The sequence below is a fragment of the Mus caroli genome, chromosome 4 (assembly GCF_900094665.2).
Source record: "Mus caroli chromosome 4, CAROLI_EIJ_v1.1, whole genome shotgun sequence".
Taxonomy (NCBI): Eukaryota; Metazoa; Chordata; class Mammalia; order Rodentia; family Muridae; genus Mus; species Mus caroli.
In genome coordinates, this window is record NC_034573.1 from 67306599 (window position 1) to 67328194 (window position 21596).

A 21596-nucleotide genomic window follows, 5' to 3' on the forward strand; every position below is an offset into this window, starting at 1 on the left:
ATAAAGAAACACAACCACCATCATAAGAACCTACTGACAGAGGTAGGGGATAAACTTGGTAGAAGTTGGGTGTTTTTATGGTGTGATGAAAATATTTAGAGTCTGGCATAGATGAGGCTATTCAACACATCAATTGTAAATATTTTGTGGGTCACTATGAAGTAATATGAAATGTACTTTTAAAAATGGTTCATTTCATGTTACTTGGAAGAAACTTTTGGGAAGATGGTGAATCTCTCTTTGGAAGCAGGCAAGAGAAGATTGGATGTTTCTTATCAGCAATACATGAGTTTATGGGGGTCACCAGAAGCCACAAAGTGCTTCCGTTCACACCCAGCAGCATTGCCCAAATAGTAAGGTTAGCTGTCATGAACTGGTACATAGTTATGGATGACAAATAGCAACTGAAGACAATGAAATGGAGCGTGGGTTGGATGGTGTGCGTGTGTCAGTTTGAGAGGGATGGATGGACTAACATTATACCCTATTGTCCATGCCTGTGAAGATTTTGCCTACATTTTTCCTGTCTCTTTTTTTAATCTGTTTTTTTTTCTTTCCTTTTTTCCCCATATGCATTTCTCTTACTGTTACATAGCCAAAGCCCCAAGGTTGACTTTATTACAATACCTGAGTACATTTATTCATTCACCCTTTTAATCTACCATTAACCAAAATGTCTACATTTCTCCCCACTTTTTCCTCTCTATTCTCACCCTTATACATGTCTTTCTCTCATATAACAAAGAAAATACGAATTATTAGTATCATCAATACAGCTTATACCTGATTCTCTCCAGTTTCCCACTTGTATAAGTAATAACTGAAATGTTAATATGTACAATATTACCAGGGTCTCTTTACTTCTTAAATCAATTTATACTTTACAAGTGTTGTTTTGCAGTCACCTGCTACTGTATTATAGGAGCAAGTTAACTACTGGATAGAAAATATTGCAGGAAATAGTAAACGACCCACAAAATATTGAAGGAAATAGTACTCAGCTCACAGAGGACAGACAGGGGATAGAGCCGTTTGCCTGGAAATCAAGATTGACAGAAAAAAAATCACTACAACCATGTTGTTTTACTCAATATTTATAAGCTGCTGTGACCTTATATAGGCACATTAGTTGCAATGTTATTGTTGAAAATATTCTTATTTTAATTTAAGCCAGGTTCTCACATTTTCCTTAGGCTGGCCTCAAACTCATCTACATCCTTTGGCTTTTGCCTTGTAGGCTTTAAAATTATAGGTGTGGGGCTCTGTGGCATCCGACCTGCATAGGTTTGATTTGATTTAATGTTCTCATTTCTGTGGTTCAGACTATGAGCCTTTTACATGCTTGGCAAGTAGTCGACTACGGAGTACCAACCAAACCTCTTCAAATTGCATAGCTTTAGGACTCAGAAAGATGCGATTTAGAAACCCTGCCTCTTCTGGTTAGTAAGCTGTTTGACCCAGCAGGTTATTTTGCTTGGTACTCTGTTCCAATGAAAACAATAAACAGAATAACTTCTTTTTTTACTTTTAAGAAAATGAAAGTAGGTATATAAATGCTTGGCATATGGCATATATTGACTCTGAGTTACATGTTGTTCTCGATGTAAGTCAATGTTATGGCTTTTACCATTGCTATGGTCTGCCTGGGTCCAGGTGAGAAATTAGAGACATGCTTAGTGCCTGCATAACATACAAGTATTTGTAACTTCTGTTAAAGGCTACTACTGTTAACAGTCTTTGATGAGTTATTTATTTACAGAAGCTAACCAATTAAGAGAACTAGGTAAGCTAGATAAGCGAAGTATAATTATCCCTATTGTGTAGTTAGTAGTGGGTTACCTGTACTTCTTCTCAGCTTCAATGATGACAAAACATTATGCAATATTATTTCACCATCTTAATTCCATCATTTTTCTCAGCTAAGGAGGGAAGGATCCTTCTGGAATATATTTTTTAAACAAGTAGCAGAATTTTATAACTCAAAGTTCTATTATTATGGTATCATATGTAAAGTGTATTGGATCTCCCTTCATATTTTTGTACCTCACCCTCTACTCCAAATCTAAGGAAAGAGTCATGGTATTATTCACTGGAGTTATTGCGTACTCCAGTCACCATCACAAGCAAAGAAGAATTAGACCACACCTAGGTTGGAGGTGATTGGTTTATATTCTGGGTACTGGTGCCTCCCCTCAATGTAAGCTAACACAGCCCTGAGCTTTTTATATAGCAAGACATATAGTAAACCTATTGCTATCTTATTAATAATGGGAAAGTATCTTGTCTGTATCAGAAAAATTTGCATTTTGTACAAGCACCTTCAGGAGGACAGAATGGAATAAACTATTGGGATGGTGGCAGGAAGCCAGATGGTATTATGTCCCACCACCTGCTCCTGCTATTGAAAGGCTGCTTCCTGCTGGTCTCCTCGAGATAATTGTTTCCCAGATGCTCATCACTGAGAACAGGAAAGGAACCAAAGATTTAGGGCAGCCCTGAACAGAACAAGATTTACTGTAAGCAGAAGTCTCTGCTTGTGGATTTGCTTCCTTAATATATTTTTAAAGGTTAATAAGGATTAAATATCACTATTTCAGAAGCTGGAGAGACTGCTCAGTGGTTTCAAGTGCTTGCTACAGTTACGGAGAACCTGAGTTTAATTTTCAGCATCCACATTGGGCAGCTTACACCTGCACATAAGTCCAGATTGTGGACATCCTAGGCTCTTATATTGCCTCTGCAGACACCGACATTTACATAAACTTACACACAGAGACATATGCCCATAAACATAATTTAATTTAAAAAAAAGAACTATTTAGAAAATTGTATTTTCTTGGATGCCTTAGAAGACACATACAGATAACTTGTTCTCCTTAGAAGTCTTGGTTCCTGGAGTCACAAAGCACAGAGTCCTACCATCAACTCTTTAAAGCTGGATGTAACTAAGAGATTCAAGTGTTGCTCAAAGAATTAACATTGTCACATATTAGGAAATGATCAGAATACTGCAGCAGACAGAAGATCTTCAACTTTAACCATTATTGCAGACAATGTAGATATCTGAACACTTGTTAGTATAATTAAAGAGGAGTGACTCTGTAAATGTTTGAAAATTTGAGTCAGGAGCTAAATAAACAGTTTAAGACTCTGATATAGTTGTTTAGAACAAATAAAACATTTTATTTCTTAAAACTCTGAGATGCAATTGTAGAGCTAAGGAAGAGACTACAGATGGAAGATAAGCAACACTCATATTTTAAGATATGGTCCAAAAAACAAAACCAGGAAGACCTAATTAAAGCAGACAGAAAGAATGAGCAAAACATGCTTTCCAAAGACTCAGCCCCAAAGAAGACTTGACAGTTTCAAGGGCAATGGCTACGAAATTTACCAAGTACCACGAGAAGGACTTGGAGAGTACTTGTCTATGCCATTTGCCTCTTGCTCAGCACTCTATCCCACAATTTCTTCATCTATAGGACAAGTAGTTCCTCTGTTCTTTTAATTAATCATCCATATTATCAATCTTATATAATTGATTTTATAGTCCATGTTTTGAAGAGTTTAAGTAGACCCTTGGAGATATCTGGCCTTAGAACACTTCAATAAATCTTACTGAGTTTATATGGTATGGCATCTTATATTATGCATTGATAAAATATAAACTTGAATGAATTCCACAAGTTCCCTTATTTTTGAATTTTAATTTATTTTATTTAGGTGTGTATGTTACCCTGTATGTGTATATATATCTATATATATATATATATATATATATATATATATACTACTAATATATCTGGTGTCCAATGAAACCCAAAGGTTTCAGATTATATAGAACTGGAGTTATAAAAGGTTATGAGCCTGTTTGCAGATGATATGATAGTATATATAAGTGACCCTAAAAATTCCACCAAAGAACTCCTAAACCTGACAAACAGCTTTAGCGCAGAAGCTGGATATAAAATTAACTCAAACAAATCAGTGGTCTTTCTCTACACAAAGGATAAACAGGATGAGAAAGAAATTAGGGAAACAACACCCTTCACAATAGTCACAAATAACATAAAATACCTTGGTGTGACTCTAACTAAGGAAGTGGAAGATCTGTATGACAAGAATGTCAAGTCTCTGAAGAAANAAATTGNANAAGATCTCAGAAGATNGAAANATCNCCCATGCTCNTGGATTGGCAGGATNAATANAGTAAAAATGGCTATCCTGCCGACAGCAATCTACAGATTCAATGCAATCCCCATCAAAATTCCAACTCAATTCTTCACTGAGTTAGAAAGGGCAATTTTCAAATTCATCTGGAATAACAAAAAACCTAGGATAGCAAAAACTATTCTCAACAATAAAAGAACCTCTGAGGGAATCGCCATGCCTGACTTCAAGCTGTACTACAGAGCAATTGTAATAAAAACTGCATGGTACTGGTACAGTGACAGACAGGTAGATCAGTGGAATAGAATTGAGGACCCAGAAATGAACCCACACACCTATGGTAACTTGATCTTTGACAAGGAAGCTAAAATCATCCAGTGGAAAAGAAGACAGCATTTTCAACAAATGGTGCTGCCACAACTGGGAGTTATTATGTAGAAGAATGAGAATTGATACATTCTTATCTCTTGTACAAAGCTCAAGTCTAAGTGGATCAAAGAACTCCACATAAAATCAGAGACACTGAAATTTATAGAGGAGAAAGTGGAGAAAACCCTCGAAGATATGGGCACAGGGGAAAAATTCCTAAACAGAAAAGCAATGGCCTGTGCTGTAAGATCAAGAATCAATAAATGGGACCTCATAAAATTGCAAAGCTTCTGTAGGGCAAAAGATACTGGCAATAAGACAAAAAGGCCACCAACAGATTGGGAAAGAATTTTTACTGATCCTAAATATGATAGGGGACTAATATCCAATATATACAAAGAGATCAAGAAGCTGAACTCCAGAAATTCAAATAACACCATTAAAAAATGGGATGCAGAGCTAAACAAATAATTCTCAACTGAGGAATACCAAGGGGCTGAGAAGTACTTGAAAAAATGTTCAACATCCTTAATCATCAGGGAAATGCAAATCAAAACAACCCTGAGATTCCACCTCACACCAGTCATAATGGCTAGGATAAAAAATTCAGGTGACAGCAGATGCTGGCAAGGATGTGGAGAAAGAGGAATTCCTCCATTGCAGGTGGAATTGCAAGCTGGTACAACCACTCTGGAAATCAGCCTGGCAGTTCCTCAGAAAATTGGACATAGTTCTACCGCTAGATCCAGCTATACCATTCCTGGGCATATACCCAGAAGATGTTCCAACTGGTAATAAGGACACATGCTCTACTATGTTCATAGCAGCCCTATTTATAATAGCCAGAAGCTGGAAAGAACCCAGATGTCCCTCAACAGAGGAATGGATACAGAAAATGTGGTATATTTATACAATGGAGTACTACTCAGCTATTAAAAACAATGAATTTATGAAATTCTTGGGCAAATGGATATATCTGCAGGATATAGTCCTAAGTGAGATAACCCAATCACAAAAGAAGTCACTTGATATGCATTCACTGATAAGTGGATATTAGCCCAGAAACCTAGAATACCCAAGATACAACTTCCAAAACACAAGAAAATCAAGAAGGAAGACCAACGCGTGGATACTTCATTCCTCCCTAGAATACGGAATAAAATATCCATGGAAGGAGTTGCAGAGACAAAGTTTGGAGCTAAGACGAAAGGATGGACCATCCAGAGAATTCCTCACCCAGGAGTCCATCCCATAATCAGCCACCGCAGACACTATTGCATATGCCAGTAAGATTTTGCCCTATGTGACCCTGATACAGCTGTCTCCTGTGACAAGTGCAACAGGCCCAGAAAATTTGGGCGCTGTCCCTAGGCAAAAAGTTCATGGAAACTTAGTCTCCTGGAATCGTGGAATCCTGTGTAAAGAATACTCCAATGTCCTTGCTTTAGTTGGTAAACAGATCTGTGTGCTTTCCCTTTATATTGCTTTATTACAAGTGTTCCTAAGGATTGATTTTTGACATATAGCTAAGTTAGATTCTAGGCAGTCCTTGATCCGACTTTGGGCATGAATAGTTAAGTCACTGCCCTACACAAGAATTTACCATTATCTAGGAAGAAGGAAGTTTGTGGTCTAAGAAGGAACCAGAGTAGATACTTAGAACTATAGATAGCTGAGTTACACCCAGACACAAGTATTTACAATGGCCTAGGGGGAAGGTGGACTATACAATAGACTAGTATAGGAACTATGACAAGAGCACAAAGCCCTTGACTCTGGCTTCTAAGATTAAAGGACCTTAGGTGGAGCTCTTTATGATCCCAGTTGTTAACACTGAATTTTATCCCAGTTGTTTCCTGCCAGTCCTTCCGTATTTGCATTCCTCTGTTTTGTGTAAGAATCCAGTAACCTCTTTGCACCTTGCTGGTGTGTCACCCAACTTCCCTATTTTCTTCTGTATAAAAAGTTTGATGCTCGATTCAACAAATTACATTCAGATTCTACACAATCTTGTGTGTCGCTTCTGTTTGTCATTCTCTGACTCCTTGTCCACCTGCAACCAGAGACCCGTTCCACACAGATAGGAGATCCAAAAAGGGTATAGTCTGTGGCAGCTTTGCCAGTGCTTGGCAAATACAGAAGTGGATGCTCACAGTCATCTATAGGATGGAACACAGGGCCCCCAGTATAGGAGCTAGAGAAAGTACCCAAGAGCTGAAGGGGTCTGCAACCCTATAGGTGGAACAACAATATGAACTAATCAGTACCCCCAGAGCTCATGTCTCTAGCTGCATATGTAGCAGAAGATGGCCTCGTCGGCCATCATTGGGAAGAGAGGCCCCTTGGTCTAGCAAACTTTATATGCCCCAGTACAGGGGAATACCAGGGCCAAGAAGTGGGAGTGAGTGGGTTGGGGAGGTGAGAGGTCAGGGAGAGGGTATAGGGGACTTTTGGGATAGCATTTGAAATGTAAATGAAGAAAATATCTAATTAAAAAATGTGGGGAAAAAAAAGGGTTGTAAGCCACCATGTGGGTGCCAGGAACCAGACCTGGTTGTACCCTTAGAGTAGCAAGTGATCTATACAGAAAACCATCTCTGCAGTCCCCATGTTTCCATTTTGACTGCTTGTTATTATCCTAAAATAGTTTGTAATAATCACAGATAAATCTTTTACAAGATATTATATTTATATTATGAGATTAATTTGTTAGTGTATACTGAGTTATTGACTGTAAGGTAGAAGCTATAATGCAAGTATGTTTCCACAAGTTATATTTTAATGCAAAACAATTCTGACACTTTATTGATATATTATCAAATTTTGGATGACTTGATACTAGAAAAACAGTACTGTTACAGAGGCCATGTTGGCCACAAAGCCTAAAATACCCACTCCTTCTATCTTACTGAGGTGAATTATAAGGATGTATAGATTATTCTGAGCACTGTAGGGAGCCACATAAAGATCAAATGCAGAGTTGATGAATATTTAAATGGAGATTTGTGCTTTTTTAGCTTTCACACCACCTTCTCCATTTTGTGCAACATTTTTTCCTTAATTGCCACTCCTTTTTAAACTATCCAAGACTCTATAGCTACAAAAGTAAAAACCACTGCACCAAAGCAGTTAAGTTTTTTCTGTGGAGGACTTCCAAACAAATGCATAATAGGTAACTTGCCATTTCTTCTTGTTTTATGTATGTTCTCATATGTTTTACAGAAATGACTGTAATACATTTTACTTGTAAGAAAATGACAGGATGTTCTCTGTTGCTTTACATCCAGAACTCTGTTAAGGCTCTATTCACTCAGATAGTCTTGCCTTTGCAGCAGAAAGCAAAGTGCCCGTAAATGGCATAATTTATGTGTATATAGCACCAGGACTAAGTTGCTTTGGATTTTGCCCTGGTGAAAATGAGAATTGGGTAACATTTTTCAGGGGATAGTGGTAACTGTTTAGACATTTGGATCCTGTTAATATTAAGGGGAAAGATTCATGGATTGTTGATCATATCTCTCTGAGTTGTACATTTTTCTGCTTTACAGCACTAAGATGCTTGAGAAAGATATGAGATAGGGGTGTGAATTATTCTGTAATTATGAGCTAAATCCATGTCAACAGAAACCAAACATTTGGGGATAAATATGTGTTATAATATTTACTTTCAGAGCCATTTTTAAAACTTTTGGTTTCAGCAATTACCAAATTAAAAATCACACTGCTTATATATTAGTTGTCCCTTCACATAACATCTTCCCTCCCAGTAGTCCAGATTAAAATGCTAAATAAGTGGAGAAATGATCCTGCTATGTACAATTGGTGTCAAAAGTTATAAAGAAATATAGAGCCGGGTGTGGTGGCGCACGCCTTTAATCCCAGCACTTGGGAGGCAGAGGCAGGCAGATTTCTGAGTTCGAGGCCAGCCTGGTCTACAGATTGAGTTCCAGGACAGCCAGGACTACACAGAGAAACCCAGTCTCGAAAAACCAAAAGAAAGAAAGAAAGAAAGAAAGAAAGAAAGAAAGAAAGAAAGAAAGAAAGAAAGAAAGAAAGAAAGAAAGAAAATAAAAAGAAATATAGAAAGATTTGGTGACACATATATACTCCAGGGTCAGAGTGTGGACTGCAGTAGTAAAGTACTCTACACTCAATCTCCTACTCCCAGCACTGCATCCCTTCCTTCTGTCAGTGCAGGTGAGAAAATTACAATGTAGACAGTTTGGGGATTTTATCTGTATTTTCTTTATTCAGTTCTCTTCTATTTTTCCTCCATTTATTTAATCTGCTGTCAAAATGAATGTGTTCTAAGAAAGGGTTTATGATATTTTCAGGTTTGATTTTGTTGATTCTAAAATATCTTTTATATTTGAACCTCTCGCCAAGGCTTACTTGTGTGACCTTAAAAGAAGGAAGTAAAGTAATATCTTAATATAATATTGGGCAAGATCCTTTCTTTTATCTCACAGGGGAGCTGAGGAATCAAATGCAAAGGTATTTATATTCCTGCATCAGTCAATCACTATTTTAAAGAAGAAAACTGGCTTGCAGAAGGTAGAGTGATCTATAGAGTTTGCCCTACAGTAGATTCCAATAAACTAAGGAGGAACTTTCCTAAAAAGAAAAACACTATTGTCGTAGTTAGATATCTGTTATAGTGCAAACACTATTATTAAAAGCTACCTAGTGTGGAAAGAGCTTGTTTTAACTTATACTTGTGGCCCATCATGAACTAAATTCAGGGCAGGAACTCAAGGCAATAACCTGGAGGTAAGAACTGATGCAGAAGCCATGGAAGAGCACTGCTTACTGGCTTGCTGTCTAGGCTTATGTTCGGCTACATGACTTTTACCTCTGAGGACCCCTTACCTAAAAATGGCAATGTACACAATTTGGGGGACCTCCTAAATCACTCATTAATAAAGAAATGCCATATAGACTTGCCTACAGGCCAATCTGATGGAAGCAATTTACCACTTGAGCATCCCCTTCACAGGTAACTCTACCTAGTGTCAATGTTAAAAAACACTAATGAGGACAGCTGCTTAACCCTGATCTTATCTGTTGCTGATTATCCCCTGGTACTTTCAAGTAACACTAATCAATAATCATCTGTTTTCCCATGTTCCCTCAGTTCATCCTGTAAACCAGTAGAGGGAATTTAGCTTCTGTGAATTTTGTAGGTTTTATTCTGTAAGAGAATTAAAGAAATGAAGTGCTCATCAAGACTTGAATTCACCAGCCATGAATTCACATAAATCTGCAGCTGTTTCTTTCTGCCTTTCTTATGGAATACCAGTTTTTAGTTATAAAACACAATTATTTATTTTTAAAACCAAATTGTCATAAATTCCAGATAGCAAATGAACTTAAACGAAATAGGAAAAGTATCTTGACCTATCTAACTTCCACGCAGATCACATAATGTAATATACTTTTACACATCTAGACTTCTAGTGAAAATAGAAGTTGCTGACATTATTGGCAAGCTCTTACCTCTATTGGAAAGAACAAGCAAAGGAAGGAAACAAAAGAAGAGAATGGAGAGGTAAATGGCTGAAAGCTGCCTGGCAAATGCATAAATAATGCCCTTAGGTGGAGGAGAATGAAAAGTGAGACAGGAAGGGGAAAGAGATCAATAACAAATGGATTCACTGAAACCTACCACTGTATGAGTCAAGGAGAAAGACTGTGACCCTGAGTGCTGAGCTGAGTTTTATATTTTCTATTATGAGGAAAATTCTTCATGCAGAGTAGAAATCACATGAAATTCACTTTCATCCTCTAGGTATACCTTAATTTTCTCCTTTTTTACATCTTATTTTTAATTTTTCGTGGGATGTGTCCATACATGGAAAAACACTAAAGTTGAACAATCTCAGATAAAAATGTTACAGAAAAGGGTGAAGTTCTAAATTTCTTTAACCAACACCTTTAAATTTTTGTCCCTCACCCAAACTATCTTCCACTGATATTCCTTTAGTGTGTTGCTTCTAAACTTTAAAGAATAAGTTTAGATGCCTATATTTGATTTTCAAATATTATATTGTTTTGTACTTTTTATTTTAAAAACAAATCATATTATTTATATAATAGATTATTCAAAATTTCCCAAAGTTTTCTCAATGCATCGTTCTCTTAGCGTCTTAATCATGATATCATTGTTGTCTATGGGCTGAAGAACATTTCCACGTAAGTAAGGCAAATCTAAACGTACCACTTACAAATATAGTTGCACCTTGAAATATTTTTCACATATGTTTCAAGAAAAACACTAATTTCATTTCATTCTAAATAAGGACAATTATTTCATAATGGCAGGTTTTTACCTCCTGAGTATGCTCAGGATCTTCACAAACACCATCAAGTTCTCTGTATGTTCCATGCATAATTTTGGATATTATCTGTCTTTGATCACAACATGCAAGCTAACTTGGTAAAGGAAAGCAATAACAAAAAGATAACTAATGCTAGCACTATAAGCTCTCTGGAATTATGGCTGTGGTATTGACATGTTAATTATGGTTATATTCCCTTGGGTGGCTAATAGCTGCTACAGTTATATGTTTTTCAGCTTACTTTGTCATCCTGAAATATTTCTAAAATCTTTGTATATGTTAAACATAAAATTTTATCTCATATCAACACTCCTTTTGAATCATCCAGAACATTAGCAAACTACAGCTTATTTACCTAATGATTGCCTTTGGTGTTATTTGTAACCTTTTATTATTTCATAAAAAATTGCAATTGAAATCCTTGCTATGAAGACACATGCTCCACTATGTTCACAGCAACCTTATTTATAATAGCCAGAAACTGGAAAAAACCCAGATGTCCTTCAACAGAGGAATGGATACAGAAAATGTGGTATGCTTGCATAATGAAATACTACTCAGCTATTAAAAGCAATGATTTCGAGTTTCAACATGAGAAGGACACAACATTTGTTCCAACACCACTGGGAGTAACTGGGAACAGTGGGATCCAGGGACACAAGAACCCCACCTAAACAGTGGCTCAGGTTCTTTTTAGTCTGCACTGGTTTACCTTGGTCTCAAACTCCTAAGCCAGTTCCATAACACCCAGCGGAAGCTCCATTCCCAGGCTTATTTCTTTGAGAAAATCAACAAGATAGATAAACCCTTGGCCATACTAACCAGAGGGCACAGAGACAGTATCCAAATTAATAAAATCAGGAATGAAAAGGGAGACATAACAATGGAAACTATGGAAATACAAAAAATCATCATATTCTACTACAAAAGTTTATACTCAACTAAATTGGAAAATCTGGATGGAATGGGCAATTTTCTAGACACATACCAGGTGATAAAGTTAAAACAGGATCAGATAAACCATCTAAACAGTCCCATAAGCCCTAAAGAAATGGAAGCAGTCATTAATAGTCTCCCCACAAAGAAAGAAAGAAAGAAAGANAAGAAAGAAAGAAAGAAAGAAAGAAAGAAAGAAAGAAAGAAAGACAGAAAGAGAAAGAAAGAAAGAAAGAAAGAAAGAAAGACAGAAAGAGAAAGAAAGAGAAAGAAAGAAAGAAAGAAAGAAAGAAAGAAAGAAAGAAAGAAAGAAAGAAAGAAAGAAAGAAAGAAAGAAAGAAAGAAAGAAAGGCAGGCAGGCCCAGGACCAGATGAGCTTTAAAGAAGACCTAATACCAATATTCTTCAAACTATTCCACAAAATATAAACAGAAGGAACACTATCCAATTCATTCTATGAAGCCACAATTATGCTTATACCTAAACTACACAAAGACCCAACAAAGAAAGAGAACTTAGGACCAATCTCCCATATGAACACTGATGGAAAAAAACTCAAAAAAATTCTTGCCAACTGAATGCAGGAACACATCAAAATGATCATCCATCACAATCAAGTAGGCTTCATCCCAGAGATGCAAGGATGGATCAATATAAGGAAACCCATCAATGTAATCCACTACAAAGAAAAACTCAAAGAAAAAAATAAAGAATCATTTCATTAGATGCTGAAAAACATTTGACAGAATTCAGCAACCCTTCATGTTAAAAGTCTTAGAAAGATCAGGAATTCATACCTAAGCATAGTAAAAGCAATATACAGAAAACCTATAGCCAACATCAAACTAAATGGAGATAAACTGGAAGCAATCCAACTAAAATCAGGGATTAGACAAGGTTGCTCACTCTCTCCCTATATACTCAATATAGTACCTGAAGTTCTAGCAAGAACAACTAGACAACAAAAGGAGATCAAAGGGATTCAAATTGTAAAGGAAGAAATAAAAATATCACTATTTGCAGGTGATATAATTGTATATGTAAGTGACCCCATAAATTCCATCAGAGAACTCCTAAACCTGATAAGCAACTTTACCATAGTGGCTGAATATAATATTAACTCAAACAATCCAGTGGTCTTCCTCTACTCAAAGGATAAATAGGCTAAAAAAGAAATTAGGGAAAGGACACCCTTCACAATAGTCACAAATAATATTAAATAACCTTGGTGTGACTCTAACAAAGCAAGTGAAATGTCTGTATGATAAGAATTTCAAGTCTCTGAAGAAAGATATGGAAGAAGATCACAGAAGATGGAAAGATCTCCCATGCTCATGGATTGGCAGGATTAATATAGTAAAAATGGTTATCCTGCTGAAAGCAATCTATAGATTCAATGCAATCCCCATCAAAATTCTATATCAATTCTTCATAGAGTTAGAAACAAATTCATTTAGAATAAGGAAAAAAACAGTATAGTGAAAACTATTCTCAACATTAAAAGAAATTCTGTTGGAATCACCATCACTGACCTCAAGATGTATTACAGAACAATAGTGATAAAACTGCATGGTATTGGTATAGAGACAGTCAGGAAGATGGATGGAATAGAATTGAAGACCTAGAAATAAACCCACACACATATTGTTACTTGATCTTTGACAAAGGAGCTAAAACCATCCAGTGGGGAAAAGATAGCATTTTTAACAAATGGGGCTGATTCAACTGGCAGTTAGCATGTACAAAACTGAGAATTGATCCACTCTTATCTCCTTGCACAAAGCTCAAGTCCAAGTAGATCAAAGACTTTCACATAAAACCAGAAACACTGAAACTTATAGATGAGAAAGTATAGAAGAGCCTCGAACATATTGGGTACAGGGGAAAAATTACTGTACAGAACACTAATGACTTACGCTGTAAGATCAAGAATTGAGAAATGGGACCTCATAAAGTTGCAAAGCTTCTGTAAGGCAAAGGACACTGTCAATAGGACAAAAAGGCCTCCAACTGTTTGGGAAAAGATCTTTATCAGTCCTACATCTGATAGAGGGCTAATATCCAATATATACAAAGAACTCAAGAAGTTAGACTCCAGAGAATCAAATAACCCTATTTAAAAATGGGGTACAGAGCTAAACAAAGAATTCTCAACTGAGGAATACTGAATGGCTGAGAAGCACCTAAAAAATGTTCAACATCCTTAATCATCAGGGCAATCAAAACAACCATGAGATTCTACCTCACACACTTCAGAATGGCTAAGATCAAAAATTCAGGTGACAGCAGATGTTGGCAAGGTTGTGGAGAAAGAGGAACACTCCTCCATGCTGGTGGGACTGCAAACTGGTACAACCACTCTGGAAATCAGTCTGGCAGTTCCTCAGAAAATTGGACATAGTGCTACCCGAAGGTCCAGCAATACCTCTCCTGGGCATATACCCAAAAGATGTTCCAACTTGTAATAAGGACACATGCTCCACAATGTTCATAGCAGCCTTACTTATAATAGCCAGAAGCTGGAAAGAACCCAGATGTCTGTCAACAGAAGAATGGATACAGAAAATGTGGTACATTTACACAATGGAGTACTACTCAGCTATTAAAAACAATGAATTTATGAAATTCTTAGACAAATGGATGTATCTAGAGGATATCATCCTGAGTGAGGTAACCCAATCACAAAACAACACACAAGGAATGCACTCACTGATAAGCAGATATGCACTCACTGATAAGCAGATATTAGCCCAAAAGCTCGGAATACCCAAGATACAAGTCACAGACCACATGAAGCTCAAGAAGGAAGATCAAAGTGTAGGTGTTTTGGTCCTTCTTAGAAGGAGGGAACAAAATACTCACAGGAGTACATGTGGAGACAAAGTGTGGAGCATAGACTGAAGGAAAGGCCATCCAGAGACTGCCCCACCTGGGGATCCCTCACATATATAGTCACCAAACCCAGACACTATTGTTGGGTGCCAAGTGCATGCTGACAGGAGTCTGATATAGCTGTCTCTGGGTGGCAGCAAATACAGAGGATGATATTCACAGCCAACCATTGGACAGAGCATGGGGTCACCAATGGGGTTCCCAATGGAAGAGTTAGAGAAATGACTGAAGGAGCTGATGGGGTTTTCAACCCCATAGGAAGAACAACAATATGAACCAACCAGACCCTGCAGGGCTCCCAGGGACATAACCATCAACCAAGGAGTATATACGCAGGGACCCATGGTTCAAGCCACATATGTGGCAGAGGATGGCCTTGTAGGACATCAATGAGAGGAGAGGTCCTCTTGGTCCTGTGAAGACTCATTGTCCCAGTGCAGAGGAATGTAAAGGTATTGAGGCAGGAGTGGGTAGGCGGGTGGATGGGGGAACACCCTCACCATGGGGAGGGTGTTGGAATAGAGAGTTCCAGGGGCGGGAAAGGTACATATGAAAGAAAATATCCAATAAATAATTTTAAAAAAAGAAAATACTTGCTATGTTTACATGCATGAATTAGAGAATAATGAAATTGCTTAGCCATTGTTTTAACCGCTATTAACAGATTGAGTTTAGCCCTCTTTGAAAACATGGTTTTCTATAATCCTTTGAAAGATGATTATTATGAGATTATTCTCCCTAAGTCTCTCTACCTTGTGATCATCCGTTTGGGAAAGAATAGTTGCCCTAAAAAAGTAAATATCAGTCACAGTACATAAGCAAGTGTAATACACAGATCCTAAAAGGAAAGAAAATAGGAACTGATAAGAAACTGTGAGGTGTATTTCTTAAAGCAATGAAGAAACCAGCTCATTTAGAATAAATAATTTATTTAGGGCACAGATGGTAAGTACCTGGAAGGCATTCCTTAAATATTTCCTCTCCCTATCCTTGGCATACATAGCCAATCCCAGATGACATTCATTTGAGCCTTCATCCAGTACTAGCACCAACTTCACAGTACATGAAAGGCAGCAGATGCATCAGTTCCCTGAGTAAGAGAGACTTTAGAACAATGGGTTCAAATTCAGGAAGGGAAATCTGGGACTTCAAAGGATACTAAGTGAAGAGAACATGGAAAGGTTATTTATATTTCAGCCTGGCAAAATGGGTAGTGGTTATCTTTATGAAACAATAATATGGGCAGGTCTCTGATTGCTCTAATTTTTCTCCTGAGCACAATTCTAAATTAATCTGCTTATTTCTCCCAAAATAATTTAATCACAATGAAGTCTGTTTATTACTCACTTCCGTGCAGCCCACTGAAAGATAGTCCCTACCTACTAAATTATGCACACATAATAAAATCACGGGCCACTGAAGCAAACTTTTGGTAGGTTTTTTTTTTTTTCACTACAGCTGTGAGACACACATTTATGATCTTTATAAGAACTTTAAGACCTATTGATCTAGATCGATTTTCACCTTAGACTTGTGGAGTCTGAGATTCAGGGAATATTTTTACACAAAGTTGCATCAATGCTAGATTATAAGGTGAATTATATGTCTGGATGTATTAATATGTGACAGTAAAATCAAAAAATCAAACAGATATAATTTTGGTCAGAAGTAAAGAAACTTGCTCTTTTCAAGAAGCTTGCCTATGTATAAATGCATGTCCTGTTCTCTTGAAGAATTGTCCCATAATATTGAAAGAGTTGAAAGAATCTCCTTACTGCTTGAGAAGACTTTACAGATCTGACATATTAGATTGGAAACTACTGATTTGACCACTCAGTTTTTCAGTTCCGGAGAAAATAAATATTCATCACAGAAAGTATTGCTTATTATGCATACTGATGAGTAGGATGCTAAAGTCTGTCTCTGTCTCTGTCAATCTCTCTCTCTCTCTCTCTCTCTCTCTCTCTCTCTCTCTCTCTCTCTCTCTCTCTCTCTCTTATGGTTCAGCTAGTAACCTGAGGCAAATCTTTTCAGATTAAGAGCCACAGATTTCTGAATAGAAAATAAGTAGTTGTGAGAACTGAATAAGACACCCTATATAAGAAGATATTCTTGAAGAGTACCTGGTATTCAATCAATGCTTTTATTTACATTTATGAACATGAATTTACATTAAACAATAAAGATAATGCAGACATAGATGTTTATTGGAAGACAGAAAGTACTATGGGGAGTCCACGAAAAACTGACCACTCAGACACAATTTGTCAAGAGTTGTAAGGCTTTATTCCCCAGCCATCTTGAACTACGCTCAGTAGTTTGAGATCCTGATGAATCCTGACTATTTAGAACAAGGGGCTTTTAAAGACAAAATCCACCTCTTGGTAAATCAGTGGACAGCTGTACTGGGAGGTTTTAAGCAAGCAAGCAGTTTAACTGAGCTAAGATAAGTTATCAGGGACATCTTGTTCCAAGATTCCTAGAACAAAGTTAGTTTTCCACAGGATTCTTCATCAAGGAGATCAAATTCCAGCTAAACTTAAGTGGCCTCAGAAAGAATGGAAGCAAAACCTCTGCACTGGAACAAAAGAGGGTAGAGTGAAGTGTTAACCTTGGTAAATTTTCTCTGCTTTTTTTTCTTTCTAATAGAATGTGGGCAGGTGCTCATAAAAGGGCTTTCCTGAACTCAAGATGTTTTTGAAATGGAAACACAACTATCACCACAAAAGGGCTAAACGAAATATGAATGACCATGACCCAAGAGCATAGATTTAGCTTGCTCAAATCCTGTGTTTCAACAGCAAAGAAGTTCAATTGAGTATTTATAGTAACAGAACAAAATAGTCATAAATCAAAACACTTTTCAATACATTAAGGGAAATATCAGAAAGGCTGGGTTATAGCAAAACAAGGAGTACTCGGCTACCGTCTTTAGATGTTTAATCCTTTGACTGGTAGAAAATAGTGTTTTGTTAAGCTAAAGAATTTATAAAGCCTTTTACCTGTTAGTCACCGGATGTTAGACCCAACAATGAAATGGGAAAGGAATAACCATTTAGTAGTAGAAAGATGGCCCTAGGTAAATTTTAACTAGGTTTTGGACATATTGTCTCAATCACTAAAGTTCTAATCAGCCTTGTTGAAGGTTTCAGATTGAAGGTATAGCTTTTTCTGAGAGTTTCATTCATGTGTATATTGTTGATGCAAAAACCAACAATTTCAAGCAAGAATAAGAGATAGTCTAGTCTGGAGCTGTTTCGAGTGACCATGGCCTGGGAAAACAAATTTAGGTTATCCCAAATTCCTATTGCAAAGTGGAAGCAGTTTCATGAAAACAACTCCAACCTCCACAGCAGACTGTCTTTTCATTGAAACAATGAAAGGCAATACTCTTTCTGCAGGAATAGAGCTTGAACCCTCAGGGTGACACTGAGCAGGTTTATGTCAGGGAATTGAGGGTAGAGAAGTTTCAGGTGTTGAGTCTGGGCTGTCTGCAGGTTTTCTGAGGTGCAGAGTTCCAGTGGGAGCAGAACTAAGTACTTCTGGGCAAAACTATGTTTATTCCAACAAATCCCAACTCTAAAGGGATTAAAAAGTTGCACTGAAGAAGTTTCAAGACAAGAAATTTTATAAGATGATCTTCGTTTGGAAATGGAGTTATTGTTTGGAAGATGCTCCAGCTGAGTGGGGGCAGAGATCAACAGTTCAAGGGTAAAGGGGTTGACCTGATCTGTAGAGGTTGTCCTTATGTTCGATAGTGTTAATATCCTTCTGGCCCAAAGGGTTCTTTGACCCTCTGAGTAATGAAAATGTGTAATCTTTGTTGGAGGAACTTGGTGAAGCAACTGAGATGTAGGATCAAATAATGAAATTAGCAATTTCATAGCTATTGGGTTCTGGGTGATCTAAGTGTTTCTCTTAATAACAGTCCTAGAGCCTCACTCTGTTGACCAGGCTGGCCTTGAATTCACAGAGATCTGACTATGTCTGCACTCTGAGTGGTGGTATTAAAGGCTTGTGCCACCACAGCCCATCTGTCCTTTTTTTTTTTTTTCTTTAGTCAGATCTAGCTCTCTTTCATTTTTCAAGTGCCATAGTAACCAAAGAATTCAGTTGGACCTGATGGATGTTAAGCTGATCTGAAATTTCTTCAAGGTTTTCTGATAGGTAATGTGACAGAGATGTTAACTGATACAGGGAAGGCTTCAGGGAAGATGATTTGTTTCTGAGACCAAAACAATAAATGTCCAGAAGAAGGAGTGAATTGGGCAGCCTATTAGTCTCCTTTTTGACATGACCAGATATTCTTTTAGAGGTTTCAGGGCATAAATCACTCTTAATTCCTTCTACCTGACAAAGGGACCATGTAGAAAGGGCAACAGTTAAAGTGCTTCAGAGGAGGTACAATAATAAAACTTAACAGATGGCAAAGATCCAGAACATAAGACAGCAATCTGATGATATGTATTCTTGAAGTGATTATGTGAGAAGGATATATCTGTAACATATGAAGGGTAAGATCATTAGGACTACTACAATTCCTAGGTCATACTCAAGAAAATAGTTAGGACTTGAGTGTATATATATATATATATGTGTGTGTGTGTGTGTGTGTGTGTGTGTCTATATATATATATATATATATATATATATATATATATATATATATACATATATATGAAACCTACTTATCATTTTAATCTTGGTTATACTTTCCTGCAGGATGTTTAACAACATGTAGACAGGCAAAATTAATTTTTGTTTTTGTACTGTTAATAGCAATTGAGGATCCAGTCCTGAGGAGTCACTAGGGATTGTGAAGAAGGTCTGAGTCCTTGAACCTTTCTTCACTAGTTGTTCATCTACATGAGAATACACCAAAGCCTTTGCCAAGCCTGTCTATGGCTTCCTCTAGAAGCACTAAGGAAGTCTTTCTCATGTGTTGAGCCTCCATTTTGTAGAGTGGATACTGGTTACAATTAATTGAATGGGTTCCTCATGACCTCCCTGTATAAGAGAGTAAACATTTCTAGAAACGACCCACAGTCCCCTGGGACCTCACTGATCTTAGAGGTGAAAATATTCTCCCTTGTAATTCCTCTGACCACATTAGATTAGCTCTCAAGTGTGGATACTAAACACTCAGAAAGTCAGTTACAGCAATCTGGTACTTATAACAACTGTTTAATATTTTAATAGCTGAATATGTCTAAATAAACTTTGATTGACTCAACATAACATTCTAGGCAGTTTTTTGTAATTGTTGATCTTAGATCTTAGAAACTTTATATATGTATATATACATATATATATATATATATATATATATATATATATGAGAATTGTTTTCTCAATATTGCAAGACATAATAGCATTAACAAACGAAATACTATCTGTTGTGATAATATACTCCCTAGGGGATGGTATGGTCCCAATGACAAAACAAAGTTTAATTTTATCAACATTCATCCTGAGAAATCAGTGAGTTTTTGAACTTGCTTACAAGGAGTCATTAAGGAGTTACTGGTAGTTGTGAGGGTGTCCCTGAAACAATCAGACTGAAAACTCTTTACTTTGTATGAATAAGAACATTTTATAGGGGGGCGCTATGGGGGACTTTTGGGATAGCATTGGAAATGTAATTGAGGAAAATATGTAATAAAAATATTAAAAATCAAAAAAAAAAGAAGAACATTTTATAATCATGTTGATAGCTGTCACCTTGTCTTTTTGAGGGGGGTGGGTCAAGACAGGGTTTCTCTGTATAGCCCTGGCTATCCTGGAACTCACTTTGTAGACTAGGCTGGCCTCGAACTCAGAAATCCACCTGCCTCTGTCTCCCAAGTGCTGGGATTAAAGGCATGTGCCATCACACCTGACTCATGTTTTAACCTTTTGTCCATATAAATTGACTGAGATGGACTACTAAGCTCCCGTTTTTTGTGAAAGAGTATTAACATTTAACATCTTCTTATGTCAGCATAGATGAAGATATGAAGATTATACTTATGTACCTCAGAAGATAGGACAGAAGCTCTGTACTAGATCTTTGAAAAAGATAGTTGTCAGAACCAAAATTCAGATGAGGATCAAGGCACTCTGACCAGAATACTATAATTAAGTATGTCTTGTCCTGGGACATACTATAATTAAGTCTTGTCCTGGGACTTTTAACAATGAGAGGGAGGGCAAGGCTCTGACTCTCTTATCTGCTCTTAAGATCCTTTTCTTCTATGGATTTGACTCATCCAACCTTGATATAAGGGTTTGTGCCTAGTCTTATTATAACTTGTTAATATATATATATCCCTTGGAAGACTGCTCTTTTCTGAATGGAAACAGAGGAAGAGTGAATCTGGGGAAAGGGGAAGTGGTGGTGGAAGGAACTGGAAGGAATGAAGGGAGGAGAAACTATGGTCAGAATTAATGCATGAGAGAAAAATAAATATTTTAAAATTTATGTCCTCATGGTAATTGTTCAAATGAAAGATTTAGGACCATATTCATAAGTTAATTTGGTGCTAAGTTATTATTATTATTACATTCATAAATTTTAGTTGTACTATGAAAAGAAAATGAAGTGGAGCAAAGTTAAAACTTTAGTTTATAATTTGTAAGTCAATTTCGTGCTGAGTCCATGATGACAAACCATAATTACATGTGGTCAGTGTGTGTGTGTGTGTATACACACATATAAAGATGTGTATTAATAAACTAATATATGAACATTGTTTTGTTTGTTCCAATTGTGTTTTGTACAATCCTCATGTGAAAGTGAATCTTAACACAGATATGTTCAGCAAACACATTGTTAGATTGGGCAGAAGCAAAAGTAAAAATGTGAGGAACAAAGGAGATCTGGAGTTGGGGGATCTCTGATCTCAGATTATA

At 36.9% G+C, this 21596-nt stretch overlaps 1 protein-coding gene across 2 annotated transcripts in view; it reads left to right on the top strand.

Moving 5' to 3' along the window:
* The window catches only part of Frmd3 (FERM domain containing 3), a 181601-nt gene that overhangs the window by 53082 nt on the left and 106923 nt on the right, over nucleotides 1–21596 (top strand). The window lies entirely within an intron of this gene.